Source organism: Hipposideros armiger, unplaced genomic scaffold (assembly GCF_001890085.2).
Source record: "Hipposideros armiger isolate ML-2016 unplaced genomic scaffold, ASM189008v1 scaffold_18, whole genome shotgun sequence".
Classification (NCBI taxonomy): Eukaryota; Metazoa; Chordata; class Mammalia; order Chiroptera; family Hipposideridae; genus Hipposideros; species Hipposideros armiger.
Window position 1 is genome coordinate 2,568,204 of NW_017731368.1, and position 13,516 is coordinate 2,581,719.

A 13,516-nucleotide genomic window follows, 5' to 3' on the forward strand; every position below is an offset into this window, starting at 1 on the left:
AGTAGCGAACGGGTGGGCGCCTGTGCAGCTCTGGGGTCTCCGAGGGCGCGAGCCTAGCCGGCCAGGGGCTGCGTACGGTCGAGCCTCTCGCAGCGCCTTAGCAACGGCGGTATGAGTACGGGAGGGCTTCGGTGTCCTTTTTGCGCCTGCTCCGCACCTCCCAGTGCCAGTGAGGAAACAGGCCGGGTCAGGGCTGAACCGGGAACGAAATTCAGCTTGGGCTCGGGGCTTCCACCCGCCTGCCCCGCCACAGCTCGTTGCCACGCCTCTTCTCCATCTCCCCTCCGATCTTCTGTTTCTTTAGGGAGGTGAGAACTTCTGCCTCACGACGTTGTTGGGAGGATGAAACCAACGTGATGGCGCGTTGTAAATATACAACGCTAGGGAAAAGACTAGGTGGCACTTGTTGGTCGCGGGGAAACCACAGGTCAGAGTGTGGCTGGGCGGGTCTGAAGGTCCCGCTCCCGCCCTACACGGTCCCCCTTCCCATTGCTTCAGAAGTGAGAAAGGGCATTGTCCCTGTTGTATGGTGCAGTCCTTTGGATGAGGCTTCTGTGTGAGTTCGGTGGAATCCAACTTCAAAAGGAGGGAACTCAGTATGGGAAACTCTGAAGCTGGGCCAGGATTTTACAGCTGCAAAGACCTAGAATATGCTTTTAAGATGGGGCCATTCAGGATGTATGAAGAATCGGTGCCATTTCCCGTCAATTTTGTTCAAACAAATTCTACGACTATTATTTTCTTTCTACTTTGGACAGAAGGGTGGGGAGTTGGGCGTGGGACATCATTTGTTCATTCAAATAATCACCTATTCTGAGCAGGACATGGCTCTATGGTGTGTGGGGAATGATGATCCCTGGACAGATACTTGCGTGAACTTAATAGCTGTTGCTATGCAAACGTGGAGGACCTTATCCTCAAGGGGCTTTAGGGCCTATTAGAGAAGATGAAAACATTGTGTGACGCAAATCCAAAGTGGTAAATACTGGAGAAGTATAAGGTATTACTGGGGTTCAGAGAAAGGCCTTTACTCCTGAATGGCAACATCAGGAGAAAACCATGTGAGCCAAGAAATCCAGGTGGAACAAGGGGCAACTCCTAAGGATATACAGTAGTTCAGTATGGCCAGAGGGTTGGATACGTGTACAGGTTTTAGAGGAAATAGAAAAAATGGAGTTGGGAACGGTAAGAAATTTTGACTTTATTTGTAATCAATTATTTTTTACAGTTCTAAGGAGAGTAAAGAACTACTTTTAGGAAGTAAAATAATGGATTTTAGGAAAGTTGTTCTGGAAATGTGAGGATAGACTTGGCTGGAAAAGCAGAAGCTAGGATCTAATTAGATGCGTGGGAAAGGACTTCAGCTACGCTCAGCGGTGTAAAAGGCAAAAAAGAAAGGACTAAAGAGCTCTGGGCTGCTTGGGGACCCCAGGTGTGTGAAGAGATGACTTTGAGAGCTGTACCAGGATGACTGGGAGGCTTATGCTCTTAAGAGATACAAGAGTTGAAGATGATGAATTCGGCTTCATACAGGTTATGTTTGAAATGCTATTGTGAATGTTAAGTTAAAAATATGTGATCCTCGTTCCAAAGGAAATTCTAATCTGGTAGAGAGAACGAGAAAAGCATGTAAATAAGTCTTAAAAACCTAGAGTAAGCACTGCAAAAGGGGAGCAAGTGGGGCATTTTAAATACTTTAGCTTTTTGCACATTTTATATTTTTAGTTTTCTCTCTGAAGATCTCGTACTTATTCTTGAGCCTTGAACTACTCTTAATGAACAGTTGTGCCTAGGGAGGCTGAGAAAATGATCCACTTTATGTTAAGGTGAATGCTAGTTGGTGTCTATCTTTTTCCTTCCCACATATTTCACCTCTTGTTTCTTGGTCATTTTCTTATCACTGCCTTATTCCCCTGTGTACAGTCTCTAAACTTCATTCTTTGCTAACATCTCCATCTAGAAACTTCTCTACTTCAGACAGGTTCCTACTCGTTCTGCAGAAATAGGGGAATTTGAGTAACCGAGTATCACATTTTTTGGTATGCATTAAACACTCTTATAAAATCAGTTATTTCTGACAGCAACTCTAGTTTATGTCATTGGCCAAATTGTACAAGTCAGCTATTCTCAATCTTATAAAATGTTTACTGGTATAACTGGAGAGAAAATATATAGCTCCCAGGCTGCTTTTTAGCCAACACTGTTAACCATGGTACTGCCAAAGGACCAACATACAGGCTTTTTAAAAAACATGTATGAGGGCTGGCTGAGTGACCCGTTGGATACGAGTTGGCTTGGGATGCTAGCTCTGAGCAGCAGGGCCCCTGTTCGGATCCCACATGAGGGCCAGTGACGCTGCACCCTCTACAGCTAAGATGGTGAACAACAGCTCAACCTGGAGCTGGGCTCCCGTGAGTCGCCAGCGACGGCGTAGTCTGCAGTGGGGCTGGCCTGCAACAGGAATGAGCTGCTGTGACCAGCCGTCCAATAGCTGGCGAGCGACTGCCTCACCCGGGAAGAGCGCAATGATAATGCCAACATGCGCCAGTGAAGCCACATCCTCCACAACTAGACTGAAGAACAAAAGGACAGCAACTTTTCTGTTCCCCTTCCCCGATTCCCCAACGCTATTCCCCTCCCCCAATTCCTCAATTAAAAAAAAAAACACCATGAATGAAACTGACCTCCGGTCAAGATAGTATTGTATACACACTTTGATGCCACTCCGTTTGTTCCAAACACATGGTAGAATTAAAATCACATATCCATATTTGGAAATAAGATAAACATTTATGTTGACCAGAAAGGAAGACCTGGAAATAGATAGAAGCAGTCAGAAGATTATAGCCTATAATGTAATATGATTGAGGGGGTGCCTCATGTAATATGGATAACAGGGGCCAGGATTGCTGCTTGTAGTTAGGACTTTTCATGGGGCTCCCTAAATTTAACAGATTGAATTAAAAAAAAATACAGGCAATCCCTGCACGAAGATATGTAGTTAAGTGAAATTGTATACTTAGGGAGCAGATACAACATTGAATCCAGGCCTAAATCCAGATACCTTCTCACTTCATGCCTGCATCGCCTGTCTCCCAAATTTCATGGTGGAAACAAAGTCTCAAGTTTCTAATGTAAGACTTGTTTCTGGTTTCCTTGAGTAGAGATTACCACAAAACCATCAGGACAGAAAATATATGTGTATGGGGGGGAAAATCCCCATTCACAAGGAGTGTATAAGTTAAGCTCCCAAAACATACAAGAAAACCTAAAGCAAAAGAAAGACAAAATTAGCATCAAGAGATGAATTCACTGTAATTGAAATGAAAATAACGGAGCAACCTGATAACTAGAATAAGTATGTTTAGACTATTCAAAGACATGAAGCATACCTATTTTTAAAAGAATAAGAAATTATGAAATAAAAGTGGTCAGAAATAGGAGCAGGTAAATATTTAAAGAACCAGTTAGAAATCCTAGAAATTAAAAATACAATGATTGAATAAACACTCCATAGACGTCATGGACTCTAGACAGGTCTTGTGGAAAGTGGTTTAGTGAGTTGGAAAGATGTTGTAGTCTGAGTGAATAACTCCTTACTAAGAAAAATAGAAAAAAAAAATGACTTTTTTTTTTTTAGATTTTATTGGGGATTTGGGGGAGGGGAATAGACAAGCTGCTGTCCTTTTGTTCTTCAGTCTAGTTGTGGAGGACGTGGCTTCACTGGCCCATGTTGGTATTATCATTGTGCTCTTCCCGGGCGAGGCAGATCCATCGCCGATGTTCATCGCTTGGAGGTGTCCTACGAGATAGGATTTTTTTTCGGACCCTACCTTCTTATTTTCTTAAAAGCTCATTGAACTTTTTCTTACCCCCTGCTAGAAGAAGCAGAGAATGAGAGGGATTCTTAAATGGTGGCACCTGCTCTGGCCAGTTGTCCAATTTTTCCATTTTCATCTTTATTACATCTTTACTATGTTAGTTCTAGTAGTAGTGGCTATTATTCAAGAGCCACTAACTGCAAGTAATATTTGGTTACTCAGTCTGAGTTTGAAACCAGTAATTAGCTTGTGTTTAAGTAGACAGTGGCTCGTTTTCACTTATCTGATGCCATCATGTGGGAACATAATAATTTCGCTGTGCTACCAAGACAGTATTAGCATGCTGCTGTGGCCCATCCGCATCTAATAACTTGATGGACTCAGTATGAATTGGCTAATGGACACTTCTCTTTCCAGCTTGACTATCAAAGGATAACACTTTTAAAGTTGAGCTTTTTGTTAAATTCACCATTTGTTAAATAGCTTTTCCAGAAGTGAACTATGCCATTTGTTAAAGTTTTCAAACCAGTAGTGAATGCTCAGAATTTCTACCATGGGTATGAATTATTCATATGCAGAATAACAAAAGAAAAAAAACAAGTCTAATTTTAAAAGCAAAATTCAATGTTAAAATCTCTGAGCAATTACAGTCTTATTTGAAATGGTAACACTAATCTCTCGTGTAGGAAGTCAAGAGAATAGTCATCTCTGGGATAGGAATCGATAGTGACCAGAGAAGGTCTGCAAAGGAGCTTTGGGTGCTTCCAGGGTTCTAGTTCATGAGCCGGATGGTGGTTTCACAAGTATGTCCGTTTTGTCATAATCTGTCAAGCCCTATACTTATCATTTACACGCATTCCTGTAAGCACATCAAACTCCAGTACATTTTTTAAAAATTGTCTTTTTCTGAATTTCACCTTAATCCAAACTGCAACCTAAAGTTCCTGCAGGTAAAGGAAAATTTTCTAGAGTCCCTAGTCTTTACCTTGCCTTTTTAAGATTCTGGTTTCATTATGTTCCAGGAGTCCTACTGCGTAATGGGTCTTCTCCAGTTTCTTCCAACCAAGACTCATAGAGGATCTAGCAGTGATGTCACCAACTATCCTTCTGAATGTATTGTAGTGTGTGTTTTATGTTTGAATGTCAGTGTCATCTGTGCTTTTATTAGATTCCGAGGCATTGTGGGCTTAGAGAATGGGACTGGAAGTGGCCTTGGAGCCATAACTCTACCTAGCACCTCAACAAATATTAAACCTGGTTAAATCTTTTCAAAGATAGTGTCCCTACCGTTATATCAAAAACTTGTCACAAGGCTTGGATTATAGTTTGAACTATGTCTGTAGTGTTTATTTTCATTTTTAAAATGATTTCATTACAGAAAAGTTTAAAGAATAATGCAAAGAACTCCTGTATACCCTTTACCAAATTCCCCTGTTGTTGACACTTTGCCACATTTACTTTATATTCTCTTTCTCTTTTGGAAGTATGTTGTAGGCATGATACCCAATTATTCCTAAATACCTTAGTGTGTATTTCCTAAAAATAAGGACACTCTCCTACATAGAACCATCAAAATCAAGAATGTAATCTTGATATAATGCTACCATCTAATTTACAAACCCTGTTCAAATTTGGCCAATTGTCCCAATGTGCAGGATCATGTGTCGCATATATTTCTCATGTCTTTTTAGTCTTCAGTTTTGAACAGTTCCTAAGTCTTTCCTTATCTGTCACAACCTGAACAATACTTAAAAACACAGCCCAGTTACTTTGTAGACTACTTCTCAGTTTGGATTTTTGTCTGATGTTTCCTCATGATTAGATTTAGGTCAAGTCTTTTTGGCAGGAATGTCACAGAAGTGAATTGTATTCTCATCATGTGGCATTTGTCCCATTACTGGCATTTGTTGTCTAATCACTTGGTTAAGGTGTCTGGCAGTTTGCTTCACTATGTAATGAATAGGTATCTCATGAGCAGATACTTTGAAACCAGGTAAATATCTCTTTGCTCTACAAAATGTCAGCACTTTTAGCATCTGTTGATGATTCTTGTCTGAATCAGTTGTTACTGTGATCGTTGCCAAAAGGTGACTTTCTAACCTCATCATTCTTTCCACATTTATAGTTGGCATTCTACCATAGGTAAGCGCTTCCTCTTTTCTCCATTAATTCATTTATTTATATCACTACACATCCATGGATTCCTATTTTACTCAATGGACTATGGTCCATTACCATCATAAGATGTACCATCTGCATACTTTCCATGCCCTAACCCTGGAACCGGCCATTTCTCCAAGGAGCTCTGGTTCCTTTTAGTGGAATATAGTGTTTAGAAACCCAAGTGTGTTCATCGCTAATGAGCTATCACTATATACTTACACACACATACAAATGTACACACAACTGTATTCTCTAATTTTCAATCTATTGAAAACAGTGTGTTCACACCAATACCTCCAATTCCTGTCATACACCACAAGGCTCATTCCAACCTTCCCCTTATCCATATTTGTAACTTCCTTCTCTGACAGTAAGAAACCTGGTTCTCATTACCCTCAATGTATTTAGTTATTTGATCAATGCCCCTGTGAATAACCAATCTTCGGGCATGCTGACCACTTCCCTGACCATGACTATCTCCTCACTTGGCCCTGATGCTGCTGGCTGCCTCCAATAAATATTGGGGAAAGGGAGAGTCATCTAAGTTTCCATGAACCTGGGCTCTGACATCTCCCTGTCGTCATCTCTTGCTTGCTGCTCCAACATATTGGCGTCCATTCTGTTCCTTGCACATGTCACGTGTTATCTTATTGCCTTGGCACTTGATTTGCAGTTGGTGTGGAATGGTCTTTCCCAGAGCTGTGGCTTGCTTTCCCACCTTTCCCAAGATCTTCTTCAAAAGTCTTAATGTAAAATTAGTACTCCATCAACATCTCATATCCCTCCTCCATGCTTTATATTCTCCCCCTGATACTTACCATTGACATACTGTGTATATATCTTACTACTCCGACTCGGCCTTGCTTCATAGGGCAGGGATTTTGATCTGTGTTGTTCACTACTTTATTCCTATCACCTAGAAAAGTGTCTAGGACATACTAAGCCCTCAAGAGATTTTCGGTGTTCTTCTGTTAATAATTGATCACAGGGAAAGAAAGTCCAACTTACTATGGCTATTCATAAAGCAGACAGTTGAAACTAGAGTTGACAGTGATGAGCAACTTTGAACTCAGTGTCTCCAACACTTATGTAATCAGTGTGCATTCTTTCCTCTGAGTCCATCTGTGTAGAGCAGAACACTTTTCAAAAAACCATGTAGGAATGGCAATCTCAGGATACTTGTCAGAGTCACTTCCTGCACTTACTGGAGGCATGAACTTCCTAAGAGTACAGCAAGGATATAGTATATCACGAATATCATTCCCGTTGTGTTTAGTATTGCCAAAAGTCCTGGTTTTTGGCAGGAAGGAAGGTTGGAGGATGATCACTTCCATGTGGATTACAGTTCCTAAATGTTTTGTTTGTAGAAGATACTGTCATGTCCCATCACAGAGGAAATGGAGTCACATAAAGTTTTTACTATGATGTATTTAGGTATGGCTTGTTCTTTTTTCCTTTCCCTTCTTGGAGTTCTTGGTCTTCTTGACTCTGAGGATTATTGTTGGAAATAAAGTGTTTGAAAATTATCAGCCATCATTTCTTCAAATATTCTGTTACAGTCTTCTCTCTCTGGGAATCTACATATGGGTTATGACTTCTTTATGCTCTGTGTGTCTTATCCTGTATTCTTCATCTTTTCTTTTTATTTGTCCAGGCTTCTTTCTGGATATTTGTTCTGATTTTGCACTTCATCCAGCTGTGTCTAATTTGCAATTAAAACCATCAAGCTATCAATTTCAATTAACTGTTTATTTCAATTTTAGAATTTCTATTTGCTTCCTTTCAAATCTGTTATGCTTTTTTGTTTAATAGTTTCTAGTTCTTTCCTGAAATTTCAAATCTTGTCTTTTATCTATTTAAACTAGTTAGATAATTTTACTCTGTGATAATCACATTATCTACAGCCCCTGGAAGTCTATTTAAAAATCCCTCAGGCTCTGACACCCCATGTCAGGCTGTTCTCTCTGTGTAGAGGCTTTCCTTCCTTGCTTAGGCTCTGAGAAAACATGCCAGGCGGCTCTCCCATGTGAAAACCCTTCTCACTCTGCCTAGGCTCTGATCCCCATGCCAGGTTGCCCCTCGGCACCCTGAGTACCCACGTCACCGCATTTGAGCCAGACACCCTGTGCTGGGTTGCCCCCACATGGATACCCTCCTAACTGTTCTTGGACTGTGAAACTCCACAAGGGACAGCCACTCAACCACCATGTGGATGCCCTTATCATCTGGCTCAGACTGTGACACCCCACTCTGGGCTACCACAACACCGTTCCCTGTGCAGTCAGATGCCTCACCTGATAGATAGCTTTTGGAACAAATTGTTCAGGACAGTAAGGGAAGGGGAAGAAGAGAAAGAAACATGTAATTAAAAACAAATCCAATCTAAAGTGTTTGTCTTTTAAGTGAAGCGTTTTGGTTTTAATAAATTTAATGCAATTACTAATACATTTTTGGGCTGAAGCTACCATCCGATTTTGTATTTTCTGTTTCCTATAATCCATTCCACTCTTTTGTTGCCTATTATTTTTTTTAACTCTACTACTGTGGATGATATGCAATGTTTCTTCTCTTCTAATGGTTCACTAGAAATTAAATACATCATTTATCAAATATTAATGGTAATATCATTACCTTCCTTTTTAGAATACTACCATCTCTCCACTCACAACTTATGCATTATTTTGTTAAATATTTCAATTCTCTATTTTTAAACCACAAGATGTTCTTGTTTTATACAGTTAATATTGAGAGGTACTACCACTTTTTTTGCCTTTTATTCTTTCTTGCAAATCAGGGGTCATTTTTCCTCTGTCTGATATACATCTTTTAGAATTTCTACAGTGTTACTACAATGAGTCTAAATGAGAATTTCTTTTTATTTGTCATGCTTGGGATTTCTTAGGCTTCTGGAATTTATGAATTTCCGTCATTTTTGGGTAATTCTAAATCATTTCTTCAGTTACTGCCTCTACTCTCTCTCTCATCCTTTGAAATTCCAATTACATGTATAATTCACTGTATCTTATTTTTTACCTGTCTCCCCGTTGGCTTCCCCTTGTTTTTTGGTCTTTTTTTGAACTTAAAAGAGTTATTTTGGGGCTGGCTGAGTGGCTCAGTTGGTTAAGAGCTCGCTCAAGCGTGCAAGCTCTGGCTCAGTTGGTTAAGAGTTGGCTTAAGAGTGCGAGCTCTGAGCAACAGGGCCGCGGGTTCGATTCCCACATGGGCCAGTGACACTGTGCCCGAGCTGAGCTGTCACTGAGCTGCCAACAGGTGGCAGGATGGCTCAGCTAAAAAACAAACAAACAAAAAACTTATTTTTTTCTGACATATCTCCCTAGTTCACTAATTCTTTTGCTGTGTCAAATCTACTGCCCAATATATCCACAGAGCTTTTAATTAGTCATTATATTTTCTATTTGACTTTTTTCAAATCTGCTAGTTCTTCTGTTTTCCAAATTTCTCAATGAAACTTTCACACTTGCATTTAATGTCTTAAAAATAAGCATAGTACACCTTAAACTTATAAATGTTATATTAATTATGTCTCAACAAAACTGGGGACAAAATAAGCATAGTAGTTTTACGGCTTATATCTAATAAGTTCATTAATTAAAGCCCCTTTTGGTTGTTATCTCTTTTTTCCCAATTTTTTATTATGGTATAGTGCATATAACAGAAAATTTACCATCTTAACCATTGCTTTTAATTTTTTATTGAGTTATAATTGACATTAGTTTCAGGTGTACAACATGATTCAGTGTTTGTATATATTGTGAAATGATCACTACAATAAGTCTAGTAAACATTTGTCACTTTACGTAGGTACAAAAACTTTTTTTTCTTGTGAGAACTTTTTAGCTCTACTCTCTTAGCTCTACATTAACTCCCCATGACTTATTTATTTTATAATTGGGAGTTTTTACCTTTTGACCTTCTTCATCCATTTCTCCAACTCCCAACCCCCTCTGGCAACTACCAATCTGTTCTCTGTATCTATGAGCTTGGTTTTTTTTGTTTTGTTTCTTTTTTTTAATTTATTTTTTATTTTTTAATTTTTTCCTGCCTCTCCTCTCCGCCCCTTCCGTTTTGTTTCTTTTTTTGGCTCCACATATAAGTGAGACCATATGGTATTTGTCTTTCTGTGACTTATTTCACTTAGCCATCTTAACCATTTTTAAGTATCCAGTTCAAAGGTATTAAATACATTCATAATGTTGTACAACCATTACCACCATCCATCTCCATATCTCTTTTCATCTCATAAAACTGAAACTCTATATCCATTAAACAAGAGATCCTCATTTCCCTTTTCCCTTGCCCCTGACAACCACCAATCTACTGTCTCTCTTTAGGATTTTGACTACTCAAAGTATCTTATATAGTGGAATCATAGTATTCGTCTTTTTGTGACTGGCTCATTTCCCTGAGCACAATGTCCTCAAGATTCATCCATGTTGTAGCATATGTCAGAATCACCTTCTTTATAAAAGTGGAATAATATTCCATTGTATGTGTCACATTTTGTATATTTAAACCATGAAGTTTTGCCCTCATGTTTTCTTCTTAGTTTTGTAGTTTTAGCTCTTACATTCAAGTCTTTGAGCATTGTGAGTTAACTTTTGTATTTAATATGAGGAAAAGGTCCAATTTCATTCTTTTACATGTAGCTATACAGTTTTCTCCTCACCATTTGGTGAACGCTATTCTTTCTTTATTGAATGATTTTGGCAGCCTTGTCAAAATTTAGTTGACCATAGATAGATGTACAGGTTTATTTCTGGACTCTCAGTTCTAGTCCACTGACCTGTACGTGTGCCCTGTGTCAGCACCACAAGTGTCTTTATTACCATTGTTGTGTAGTAAGTTTCGAAATCAGGCAGTATGAGTTCTCTCATTTTGTTCTTTTCAGGATTTGAAAAATTAAGTTGGTTATTCTGGGTCTTTTGCAATTCCATATACACTTTAGAATCTGCTTATCAATTTCTACCAATAAGTCAGTTGACATTTTGATAGCAATTACGTTGAATCTATAAATTAGTTTGGGGAGTTTTGTGACTTTAAAAAAGGTTAAGTATTCTGATTCATAAACAAGATGTTTTCCATTTATTTATATCTAGTTTCTTTCAACAATATATGATATTTTTCAGAGTAAAAGTGTTACAGTTTTTGTTAAATTTACTCATATTTTATTTTTTGATGCTATTGAGAATGCAATTGTTTTCTTAATTTCATTTTCAGATTATTACAAGTGTATAGAAATTCAATTGATACAGGCATATCTTTTTATTGTACTTCACTTTATTGTGCTCACAGATGTTGCATTTTTTACAAATTGAAGGCAAGACCTTCCACCAGCAAAAAGATGAAGACTTGCTTTATTGTGACACTCACTCTATTGTGGTGTTATGGAACTGAACCTGCAATATCTCTGAAGTCTGGCTGTATTTGTATACTGATCTTGTATCTTCCAACCTTGCTGAATTCATTTATTAGTTTTAATGGGGGTTTTTAGTGGCTTGCTTAGGATTTTCTATATAAAGGTGATGTCATTTGCTAATAGAGATCGTTTTACTTCTTATTTTGAATGCCTTTTATTTTTATTGATTGATTGACTGATTGGTTGATTGCCTAATTGCCCTGGCTAGAATCCCCAGTACACTGTTGAATAGAAGTGGTAAGAACAGGTATCTTTGTTCCTGATGTTAGAAGCATTCAGTCTTTCACCATTAAGTATGATGTTAGCGATGGAGTTTTCATTGATGTCCAAGAGTTCTCAATGTTAGGTTGAGGAAGTTCCTTTCTATTTCAAATTTATTGAGTGTTTTTATCATGGAAGGGTATTGGATTTTGTCAAGTGCTTTTTTTCTGCATCTATTGAGATGGTCATGTGACTTTTGTGTTTTATTCTATTGATATGAAGTGAAATTCAAATCAAATGTAAATAGTATTATAGAAGAAACAGCTGACCATAGGAATTTTGACACTGATTGTTCTTTGAGAGACTCCAGATATATAGCCAGAGGAACTTAGTGAAGCCAAACATCCACATAAATGAGGAAACTGATTGTGAAAAATAGTGGTGAAAACGTCTCAGAGGAGATGATACCTGTAGAAAACTTTATGTTTCAAGTACAAAGTACAAAACGTTGGAAGCTGACCCAAATTTAGAAAGGGATATGAGAATTTGACAAGACAAAACAAGAAAAGCCTTGCTCATATTATAAGTTATATTGAAAAGTTCAAAGTTTTGTTAAAATGTTCACCAAAAACCCCCCACTTTAATTTTCAGAGTTTCTAATGTTCTAAATTATAATGTGCTAAATAAATTTAATTTTACTATATCCGTTTCCTTACATATTTATAACCGATTGGGTTTTTAATGTTTTGATAAAAAATTTAAAGGCCATGGAATAACTGTAATTTTCCCCATCGATTATTTATTAAGTTTGCTTTGTATAGCATCTGCTTTGACAATAATTTTGATGGTATTGCACCCCTATGCTAAGAGAGGCCTGTCTATATTTTACTGTGGTCGCCAAATTATTACATATTCCGACTTCATGAGGTTTAAGAGTGATGTCTTCTTGCTTTTACTATTCCCCTACCATCTCCTCTCAAATAATTCAGTCTTAAAGCCATGAGGTGGAGTAAAGCAAGGTAGATGTAAGCATACATATTAGGATGGCTTAGCATTCCCATGTAGGAGCCAGTCCCTGCCTGGGAGGGTAGTCAGCATGGAGATTGGTTATACAGGTGAACTGTTAAAATAAGTAAATATAGGAAGGATAATGGCAACCAGACTTTTCATTGTTAGAGAAGGAAGTTACAAATATGTATTTAGTCAAATTTGGAGCCATTTGGGTTTGTCTGATAAAAATAATGGAAATTTAGATGAGGAATGGAATGGGATATTTACATACTTTCAAAATACCTCCCCAGAAAATCCAATTAATTACAGAGGCATAAAGAATAACTTCACATTAGAGAAGCCTGGCAGATACACTGTTAACCGTCATCAGAGTCATGGAAGAAATGAAATCATGAGCCACTTGATTGTATGAGATGAAAAGAACACAGTATGAAGCATATCAGCTGATCTCAAACTGAGGGACATTGTACAAAATAACTGGCTTGTTGTAAGTCTTCAAAGTTTCAATGTTGTGAAAGTTATAGCCTAAGGACCTGTGGAGACTGAAAGAGACTTGAAAGTTGACCTAATGCAATACATGATTCTGATCTGGAAATTTTGCTATAAGTGACCTTCTAGGGGCAACAAGAAAAACTTGAATGGGGTCTGAGGACAGTTTTAATGTTATTGTGATTATTTTGTAAAAGAATATACTTGTCTGTGGGAAACACACAGATGTTTGAGTGATGGGGCATAGTATCAGCAACATGATGTCCTATGGTTCAAGAAAAGAAAAAGTGGGGCCGGCCGAGTGGTGTGTTGGTTAAGAGTTGGCTTGGGACGCCAGCTCTGAGCAGCAGGGCCCTGGTTCGGATCCCACATGAGGGCCAGTGATGCTGCGCCC

General features: G+C 38.5%; 1 long non-coding RNA gene across 1 annotated transcript; it reads left to right on the top strand.

Annotated features, from left to right (window-relative positions):
* Positions 1-29: 29 nt before the first annotated feature.
* On the top strand, positions 30-5,126 carry LOC109376532 (uncharacterized). The gene is made up of 2 exons (XR_002122746.1): positions 30-1,185; positions 4,844-5,126. It is a non-coding gene; the product is annotated as an uncharacterized LOC109376532 (long non-coding RNA).
* The last annotated feature ends 8,390 nt before the right edge of the window (positions 5,127-13,516 follow it).